Below are 10616 nucleotides of genomic sequence, written 5' to 3'. Positions count from 1 at the left end.
ATTGGAGCGAATCCATTAACACACAAATATTTCACAATCAATGGTAATAGATTTTGCAATGAAGGCCTACATCCTATGTGTTAATTGTTTGATTATGAAACAAATTTTGCATAGATTACACAAGAAATTATCAGATTTTCATACATTATCAAAACATAGACTACTCATCAGTTTGATGTTTATATAATTAAATGTCTGCGCAGTGTGTTTAAATCAATCTGTCCTTTATTCTATTCAGAGTCAACTAATTTTAACACTGGATGAAGTTTAGATAAAAGTTTGTATAACCGCACGCCTAAGACACATATTGAAAGCCCCAACATACATTTCTTTATAGTGTTTCAGATTTTGTGGTGTTACGTGGCATCCGAGTTCATTGTCCTCTTCAGAGAAGAATCAAAAGATGATGAGGTAATAGAGTAGAAATATCGGGAAAGGGAGTAAGGATTTGAGATAAACCCCAAAACATAACACAGCATTTCCTAGACAACAAAGTAATTCAGGCCTAGATCAAATCAAGGAGGATACCTCCGTAATCAAATCATTCCATTCATTCGTTTTTAGAAATATCACAAGAAATCAAGGTTTCATGAGGGAGGTTGCAAAGAAGGAATCATTTGCATAACTACAGCTGCAAAGAAACCAAACTTGGTATTATGTACATTATTTGCTTATTCACAAATTTCATTTATCTACAGGTCTTTCGTTACCAATACATCTAAAGGAACAAAAATATAGATCTTTTAAGTCCCTTGAAGTGACTTGATAAAACAGCGCTATTAGAATCAAAATGCCATAAACACAGTGATACGCATATAGAACGTACCACAGAAATGCATTTGTTTATGAATTGAACTCAATGATAATGATAAATTATCTAGGAAACTAGACAGAAAAAACAAGCAAAAACGTGCATATTATAGGAAAATATTAAAATATTTTCAGCATGTTAATACTGCTGATTTACCTTAAGCAGCGTTCAATATATTTTAACCACAGGTTATGGTTCATGTAATACTGTTAGTGAAAAAGCATCTATTTCGCAGTAAATCAAAGTATGTAGACCCTTATTGTTGGTGGCTGAAATTAATTACGTTTTCGCACATGCAGAAAAAGTTGATTCCATTACGAAACGTCAAGAAAATCATCATATTTTGTAATGGGGGAGGGGCAGTGTTCAGTTATAGAATGTTATACCGTAACGGTCAAATGACCGAGGCAGCAATGCCATCTCACTGATAATCTGTATCGATAATGCTCTCATCGTCTTCCATACACTCATCTCAAATCGATCCCATTCTATTTCTCTTTACTGTGACAGCACATATTTCATCAAAAAGTTACTTTTCAGAGGATCCAGCTCTCCCCATCAAATTTAGCATGGACATAAAACTCTGTGACTAAATATAATTGTTGGTCGCATTATTGTACCACATGACTGGGTTGGTATATGCACGTGACACTTAAATTTCACCCATAGCGAGATAAGATGGGAGGCAAAAATTACTAAACAATTAAGATATGTTACGATTAAGATGTTAATGCTAAATTTGATACTACAGTAACTTGTAAATGTACATTGTAATTAAGAAAGTACACACACTGATATAACAACAGCACTAGACATACCATTTCATGCCATGTTATGCGTCAGTCATTCCAATATTACACGGTGTGATCTTAAATGATATCGCAATCACAATTACCCCTTCAGTTTATTATGTAGTAATGATATAGAAGAATAATGATGATGATGGTGGTGGTGACAATAATAATACTAATTGTAATAAAACCAGATTGATCGTATGATGATGACATATTCGTGTGAGGCATGTTGCTACAAATCTTCTTCGGTTTTTTCTCTTTTCTTTTCAAAAGAGAAGAAATGAAAAAGGTGAAATAAGCGTAAAACCATAATTCCAAGTGATGTCGTGTATACAACCAAAAACCCCTAATCAGAACGAGACGAAGGATAGAGACACGGTTCCTTTGTCAAGTCATGGTTTGATGGTACGTCTGAAAACTGTAGAGGGAGCACTTCAATATGTGCAGTTACGAACCTGTCGGTGATAATCACGCATACGACTTACAAGTCGGGAATGTAGATTACCAACAGACAATGTAAACAACGCTTGTCTTCATCGTGATTTTATCAAAAGCTTGGAATCATTATCGAACGCAGGGTGGAACTTTAATTACTGCAAGCAAAGATACATAATGAATGTTTTTTTTTTCCTTTCTGTTTTTATTCCACTTATTATTAATGACAGAAATGTATTTGTATAAAGCTATATATAGGACCTACATAATGAGACTATTAATGGCAATGTAAGAGGGATTTACACTCTTAATCAAAAGATAACTCCCCATGAATCATACTTCATCAAGACATCTACTGCGAGGTGTATATGCAAAGAGATGTGATGTGACTAAAAATGATAACAATTCGTACTTATTATACTGGAACAGGGGGCAATATGTTATGGCACCAGCAAAATTTACCCAGATACTCGGAGGGTGATACCTCCAGTAATACCCTCATACCACAGAGATTTTTTCTCTCATCGGTCACTCATCGGAAGCAAAGTTTGTTGCCTCCGGCCACCCACCGAAGTGTATCGGATCGCAGTCTGATGAATCCGACTTGGTTGGTCGACTATCAGGTAAGTGTTAGACGTGTGGCGCGTGATCTCCATCGGACGATTTTGCCTCATCGGATCACCGCCGGACATGGGATTGTGTGACGCTGACCTGAAAGTCGACCAACACAAGTCGGATTCATCGGACTGTGATCCGATACACTTCGATGGGTGACCAGAAGCGGTAAACCGATGAGCAACCGATGAGAGAAACTCTCTGTGGAATAGGGGTATCAGAGCCCTCAACGTTAGAAACTTTCAATTAAAAAATTAAAAAAAAGAACTTCCAGCAATGCATGTTTTAAAAGCTGCTCTTACAATCTTAATGACTTCGATTCACAACTCTTCCTAACGGAAGGTAGTTTAGGTTTCAAATACATACCTTAGTAAAGATATGATAAGATAAAAACACATGCAAGTGGAAATAAATGAATAAAAATGCTTATATTAAAATCTAGATATGTGAGTACAAAAACATCATTTATTCATGAAATGACGTATCAATTTTGTTCTTGCTGACAAAATATCTGAAGGATCATTTTCATAGTTGATAATGGAAATATCTATGTAAGTAAAATGAGAGAGAGAGGGAGAGAGAGAGAGAGTAAAGGACATATTGGTGAATACATGTATTTCATCTTGACAGGTCTAAATGAGAAAAAAAAAAGGAAATAAAAAGGGGATCTGGGAGAGAGATGTTCAGATGTTTGATTCCCACCTGCTTTTCGTCTTCCACTCCTTTCGCTGCCTTCGCACATTCTCTTCGGTTGCGTATATATACATGCCAATCATAGCGCATATCTTGCTGCAGATACTGTTACAAGAAGTCGTCAGCTCCACCATCATCACATGATTTACCACCATTATCCCGAAGTTAAATAGTTTACCTTAAAAACAAGAGTGAATTCTTGATCGGCAGCAGGGAGACATGGAGAATGAGAGTGAGGAGAGAAGAGAAAGAGATGGGGGGGGGGGGGTATATAGGGAGAGAGAGAGCTGTTTCAGTCCGTGTTTGCGCGCGCGTGCATACATAGTGCCTTTCCCAGCAGGTGTAAATTTAAAAATCCAAAACCTAATACAGTTTATGTTAAATTAAAAGAACGTTTTAATTTGTTTGCTCTTAACGATAGCGAAATAACTGATCGATGAAAAGTAAAAAAAAAAAAGAAAAAGAAGAAAGGAAGACATAAGATAAGATGAGAGATACAGACAGATCTTTGGGTAGGGAGGAAACAAACAATTTACGGAGTGATAGATGAATGAATATCATAAATATATTTGCTGATACTAGTAGATGTTTGAAAAAAAGAAGCAATGTTTTTGTATAGTGTAAGAGGGAAATTTTGTTGTGAGACAGTGAGATGAAAGGATAGAGAAAATGAAAGACAGGACAGTGTTGGTGAGAAGGAAGGAAAAATGAATAAAACAGCAGGTAGAAAGAGAGAGATGGAGGGAGAGAGAGAAAGAGAGAGCAAAAGGCAAGAAATCACAGGACCACCGAAGTCTTGTAGAAAAATCGTCAACTTGGACTCAACCCGACAAGTACATGTAAACAATAATGCAAGGTCATAAAACACTGCTCTTTCAGCGGTTAAAGGTACGCTCAAGAGATAAGCTCTTACTGGATTTCTGGGACGCCCGAAATCCATCACTTCATTTCCTAGAAAAGTAGGAAATTTGATGAGAGAAAGACACAAATGCAACATTATGGCTCTTCAGTACGTGTGGATAAACATACATTGATGGCGTAAAACTAAGATTGCCCTGTAGGGCCTACTCCGTAATACTTACGTGAGCGGTGTTGTGTTGATCTGAAGTAAGAAGTGAATCTTATCACAGTAACAACGTCGATCCAGTCATTGTCATTGTCAACCGGCTCCTTTCTACTAACAAACAGATGCTAAAGGATCTTGACATGTTTTGTCCCGCTGTCGAAGTTCAACCATACGAGTCAGACTGTTGAAGAGACTGAATTGCGTCTACAGAGTGGTAGGAATGACGTCATGCGAAGGAATGCTTCGTGTTCGAGTCTGGATTGTTTCGGTGATAACTTTGGCGTGGCCAGTGATGTCGCTGTCTTTGTTGTTTGATGGTTTATTATTTTTCTTGTTAGTTTATTTGCATTACAATGACAGTTGTACATCATATCAAACTATTGAACTCCGTCTTTTACGACATCAATTATCTCTTCTTGCGTTTTGCGTTTGGTGATAGATTCATCGCTGCAGAAGTCAGGAAAATATGAAATCTGATTTTAGGAAAATCCTACAAATAGATGAATCAAATAATACAGTGACATTGGGTTCCAAGTCTGGTCCTATTAGATTGTTCCAAAGCTGTAGACCTTCCACTGCACAACGCGCTGTCATGTACCAACAGAACCATCTTTGGTTTTTATTGAGTTTCCAATGAAAGATCCGTTGATTATTTACGAGCGATGCCATATGATGTGTCCTCATCTGCAGCAGCGGAGGACCGGAAACAGCTGTGTGAACGAGTTATTTCAACTAGACTTATTACCTTCTTGTGCCAACACTATTCCATTCCAATGCATATACATTTGTATACCTGATACGAAGTTATCATCTCTCTCCGTCTCTCTCTCTCTCTCTCTCTCTCTCTCTCTCTCTCTCTCTCTTTCTGGATGTTAGAAAATGTGTTCATTCGGTCACATAATCTTGAGAATGTCTATGCTATTATTTTGATTGCGAGAATTTGCTAATAACTAATGGTAAATTCCTCTTCGTACCTCTTACTTTAATTACGACGAGGAGCTCCAAGAATGTTTTCATCGCGAAATCTTTGAATTAATGATCAGCCGTCATCACAGACAAAACACATAAATAAACAAAGACAAGACCCGAATAATTCCCGGACCTTCCTCTTTTAAGAATAGATGACGTAACCATGGTAACCGTTGGCCATCCATTGTCGGAGCACGAGTTCCACCTTAACTCGATGCATGGAGCCACGGTAGCTCCATGCTACTCGTAGATCCAACCTTTAACGCGTGGCGTATGGAGAACATCGATGACGGCTTATTACCGTAACCGTCAGCAAACAGCCCGATAAATCTTTATTCGATACTCTCGATAGGCGACAGTTCAAAGCAGCGAAAGAAATACTTCACCTTGCCCCAAAATAATATATCTCTGCGACAAAAGGCATCCGACAGTAAGCTTCGTTCGCCTCTCAATTTAGTCAGAAACTTTCACCGCTTCGTAAGTCAGGAATAATGCGTGCTCGAGTCTTCTGGAGAAAGCTCTTTCACTTTGCATGACCGTAGTAGTCTCGGCTTCCAAGCACTAGACCATTTCTCCTATCTTCAGCGTATAAACTCTGGTCTCATAATCCCACTTTTACCGAATTGATGTAATTCTGGCATTGCTGAATTTGATACACCGTATATCCGCAAAAAAAAAAACAAACAAAAAAACGTGATTACAAGAAATTGAGATAAATTGAGTTCTGTCTTCAATGCAAACACAAGCAGCATTGAGGTAACTATCTTTCACCCAAATCGACCAAGTGAAAAAAAAAAACACCTGACATAATATTCAACATGACCGCTGTTAGGTCGTTGCATATTGGGTCATTAACCTTGATGGTGTTTACATGACAGACCTGCATCACATTTACCTTTCATGCAAAGCTTTGCTTGAGCTATAGACATGTTTGTTTAATATATCGCTTCAGCTTATTTCGCTCTATTATTGTACACATAACGACTTGTATCCCTTGTGATTGTTTCTTGTATGATTATGTATGATGATACAGAAACCAATACAATCAATCAAATCAAATGGATTTGAAGTAGATATAATATGATCTCATCATGTTGTTATCGAAGACGCTGACTTCCTCTTCTTTGAAAGCTCAGTTCAGTTCAGTTCAGTTTATTTCATTTTAGCACGGAATCTGCTTCAGCCCAACTGTTCTTCAGCTTGTCCGTGCCCGATAAAAACACATATATCATTATACATTATACAATAACAAAAATAACAATATAGCTTCAGGCAAAATACTCCCACTCTTTTTCGATTCCTTTTTTCTTCTATCACTTTTTCAGGCTACTATCATTTCAAGCACACTCTTACGATATGTGGTCTGAAGCATTTTTCTCCTTATAAACATTCCCTTTTATCTGGCGTCGACTATCATCGTTGGTAATAGATTTTTAAGTTATGTTTGCACTGTATATTCTCTCGCTCGTAATGTTGAAAAATGTTATTGATGATGTTATTTTGTATTGGAATGTTTAGAAAGACACTATTTAAATCCATGATGTTATTTTTAATCGAAATGATGAAAAATGCAGAAATAAAACCAAACAAACAAACAAACATAGCTGCTTGAGAACATCGCAGGCAGAGTTAAGGGGGAAGATATTCCTTTCAGAAAAGGACAGGTGAAAAAAAAAATTGGTAAAAACCACCATCAATTAGTAGGCAAGTGACATGAAATTGAACTGACTCACTTGTGCCGCCCGCTATGCTGCATGGAATGCCCAACGACGCTAAGTTGAATGACTTGCTAGTTTAGCAATAAGTTGTTGTTTTTTTTTTGGTTTTTTGTTTTGTTTTGTTTTTTAAATGAGGAGACTGCAAATTACAAGCAGTCCCCACCATTTCCAGCAAATTTAATTCATTATTTCGAATTTCAATTCAATTCAATTCAATTCAATTCAATTCAATTCAATTTATTTTCATACTTCTCTTTTATCAATAATAGATCAAAAATAGTAATTATAATGACAACTGGTCAAAATAGAAGTCACATTTACTGTATTTCAGTTCACAGTATTTTTCTTCATTACACTGTAGTAGGGCCTGTTGTTTTTGTGTGGCTACCTGTATTGAAATGTTTTATTGCAATTATATTTTCTTGGAAATGAAATGAAATGAAATGAAATGAAATGAAATGACTTATTCTTATGTAACTGAATGTGACGATTCATGATATTTGACTCTGCTCAACTGTTTCATTGAGCTGCTGATTTCGCTTTCGTAATTCATTCAAATATGCAAGCTTTCAAGATACTTTTTCTTCCAGGCCTTTTCAGACCAAAACTATACCGCTTCAAAGGAGCACAGTGGTATTGAATCGTGCAAAAGAGCACGCCTTATGTCATCTTTATAACCAGCTGTACTAACATCGTTCTCCAAAAGATAGCATCAAGCTATACATGAACATTGCTGACTCAAACTTAAAACTTTCAACTTAAAAAAGATGCATCGCCGAACTGAATGTAAGCCTAAAAAGAGTGGTCAAAATATTTGCAGACTCAAAGAAAAAAGCTGGTCTTAAACTCAGACTACGCCATCAAACGTCCCCGATGTTGTAGAAATATAGTGAAACTACCATTGACGTGACTGCTGCCGTAAATTAATATCCTGCGCAGTTATTGTCGAGTTTGACGAGAATTAAAATGGATGAAAAGAGTTACACACATACTGTTAGACATTCCTCGGTCGAATTAACCTACCGTTTTTCTCTTACATCGTGAGAATCGTTTGGTTTCGAAATCGTCTTTCACAAACATCCTTGACATCACCATGCATTTGTTTCTTCTTGCAGAGAAGGAATATATGACGCACGCTAATAGGTGTTGCTTATACTATTGTCACCTGTTCGTATTCCGAAAGTAATTTATTAGCCTATTGATTTAATCTGCTAATGTATGGTGGCAACTTTTATGTTTGTGAGACACCTGCTTAGACGGGAGGAAAATTTCCAGTCTTTGGTTATTTACAGAGCAGAATTCAATACGAATAAGAGAAACGACAACAAAAACAAAACAGCAGCAATAACAATGTTAGAAAAAGAAAATCGTCCAACTTCCAGAGAAGGCAAGAATTGATTATTTATCGTTCTGGTGATGCACGAACGATAAAAGACAGGAAAAACCTTCTCTGTATACCTGATTCCTTACTGGGCACGCTAAAGCGTCACGTATTCCTTCTTAAAGTGTTATTCTCCTTTTTGTGCAATTTGGCTCTAATGAATAGAGTAAAATCGCACAAATACAGAAGTCTCATAAACGCCGGTAATAACAAGTGATACTGTAGGGACATTAGAATTTTCACAAATGCAAATTAGATAGGATGTATGCCTCACAAGCCTCCCATTGACATGCACACAAATCTTCTCTTGTATATTATAATTCATTTTGACATGGAGTTCCATTGAAACATTGCTTTATATTAAATGGGTTAGTCAAATACCGGTTAGTGATTGGCAAAACACAGTCACGTGATGGAGGCACATTTGTTATGTTCCCCCGTGGGCAGAACATTTTTGTAATGTTCTCCCATGGAAAAACATTTTCACGTAACATATGACAAACGATACCAAACGATTGAACGATCATATTTTTCACCCAATCGATAGGATAAATTTGCCCATTTCATACAATTTGAAAAAAAAACAGATTTGACCAACCCATATATTAGTAACAGATGATGACTTTTGTTGTCGAGAACATGTACCAAACGTTCCACCCTCAGGGTTTGAAATGCTATTTCGGGAGGCTGTAAAGTCCCTCGACTTTGCTCGACTTCGTCTCGGGACTTATAACCTCCCTCACTAGCATTTCAAACCCTTCGGGTGGAACATTCGGTATTATGTTCCCTCCCCCATCAGTCATCATCTATATATTGTATTCTTTGCGTCTGTTCTTTAAATGTATTTAATGATATACTATATAATGCCGTTTTGGGGTAAACTGTCATAGTTACTTAATCATCGACCAAATAATGTATGCTGTGATGAGACGTTTGTGTGTAAACTACTTGGAGAGTTATGTTTGTTCGGTGATGACACCAACACATCAAAGTCACTTAAATATAATTTACTAACAATACTAACTTTTGTACCACTGTTTCGCATCTGACACTTTGCCTCTCTATTAAACTTTTTTATATTATAGCGATTTTATGTCTGATGTTGATCAAACGTCTAACTATTCTGTGTGAATGTTGTTGTTGTTGTTGTTGTTGTTGTTGTTGTTGTTGTTGTTTGGTTCTATGATTGTTAAAGTCTACGGAATTGTACTTTTTTTTACACAAATCGCTTTTACAAGTTTCAAAAATGCATCGTAAAATATTTTTTGTATCAATCAACGCCATCGTATTTAACTGTAATCATATCTGATATTGTTAGAGATAGTCTCGTGCATTATTTCATCTAAGCTTCTTTAGATATTTGTTTTAAAAGATTTCTCCCTCTCTTTCTCTCTCTCTCTACTCGACGTAGATCAGGTCTCGAGCAATCTCCAGGTGCCGCAAAGCACGCATCCCGCGCCAGTCCGTCGGCGCGTGAAGACTGAATCGGTGCGTAGGGGCAACGACACGGTATGACACCCTGGCTGAACGGCTTGGGGTGACCTAGCAGTAAGGAATATGTAGATGAGGAAGGAAAAAGCTTGCAGGAGGCAGGTAAAGTGATCGATCAGATAGAGGGGCGTCGAAAGAGAGAGAGAGAGAGAGGGGGGGGGGGGAAGGGCGGGATAGAGAAAAGTGGGACCTAAGACAGGTAAAGGTGAAAAAACGTGAGGCGCTTAAAACGAATTCACTCTGTAAGTATAGCACCGGTGAACGATACAGTGGCATCCTAAGACGGTGGTCCTGATGCGGTTAAGAGAGTGAGAGAATGAGAGAGAAAGAGACAGAGAGGAGAGAATATAGGAAAGATACTTTTTAATCGATTTTAAAAGACATACATCACAACAGGAAATATGAACAGTCTTGGAGTATACGTGAACATGGATAACCTAAAACATATCAAAATTATCATGATTTAGGGAGAAAGAATTTGGGTTGACTCTGATAAAGAGGACTTGCATACATGAGAATAGCCAGCTAGGAGTAAACAGATATATCTGAACATAGACTACATCAGGAAGGCATGCTGAAGTAAGAACTACAAACCACTTTAGATGGCATCATATTTGAAATGTGACAGATACAGAAGAGGCTT

Source organism: Diadema antillarum, unplaced genomic scaffold (genome assembly GCF_040938485.1).
Source record: "Diadema antillarum isolate AM-2024a unplaced genomic scaffold, OU_Dant_1.0 seq00000876_RagTag, whole genome shotgun sequence".
NCBI classification, from domain to species: domain Eukaryota; kingdom Metazoa; phylum Echinodermata; class Echinoidea; order Diadematoida; family Diadematidae; genus Diadema; species Diadema antillarum.
The sequence above is the reverse complement of the archived record's forward strand: the minus strand, read 5'-3'. Positions refer to the sequence as shown.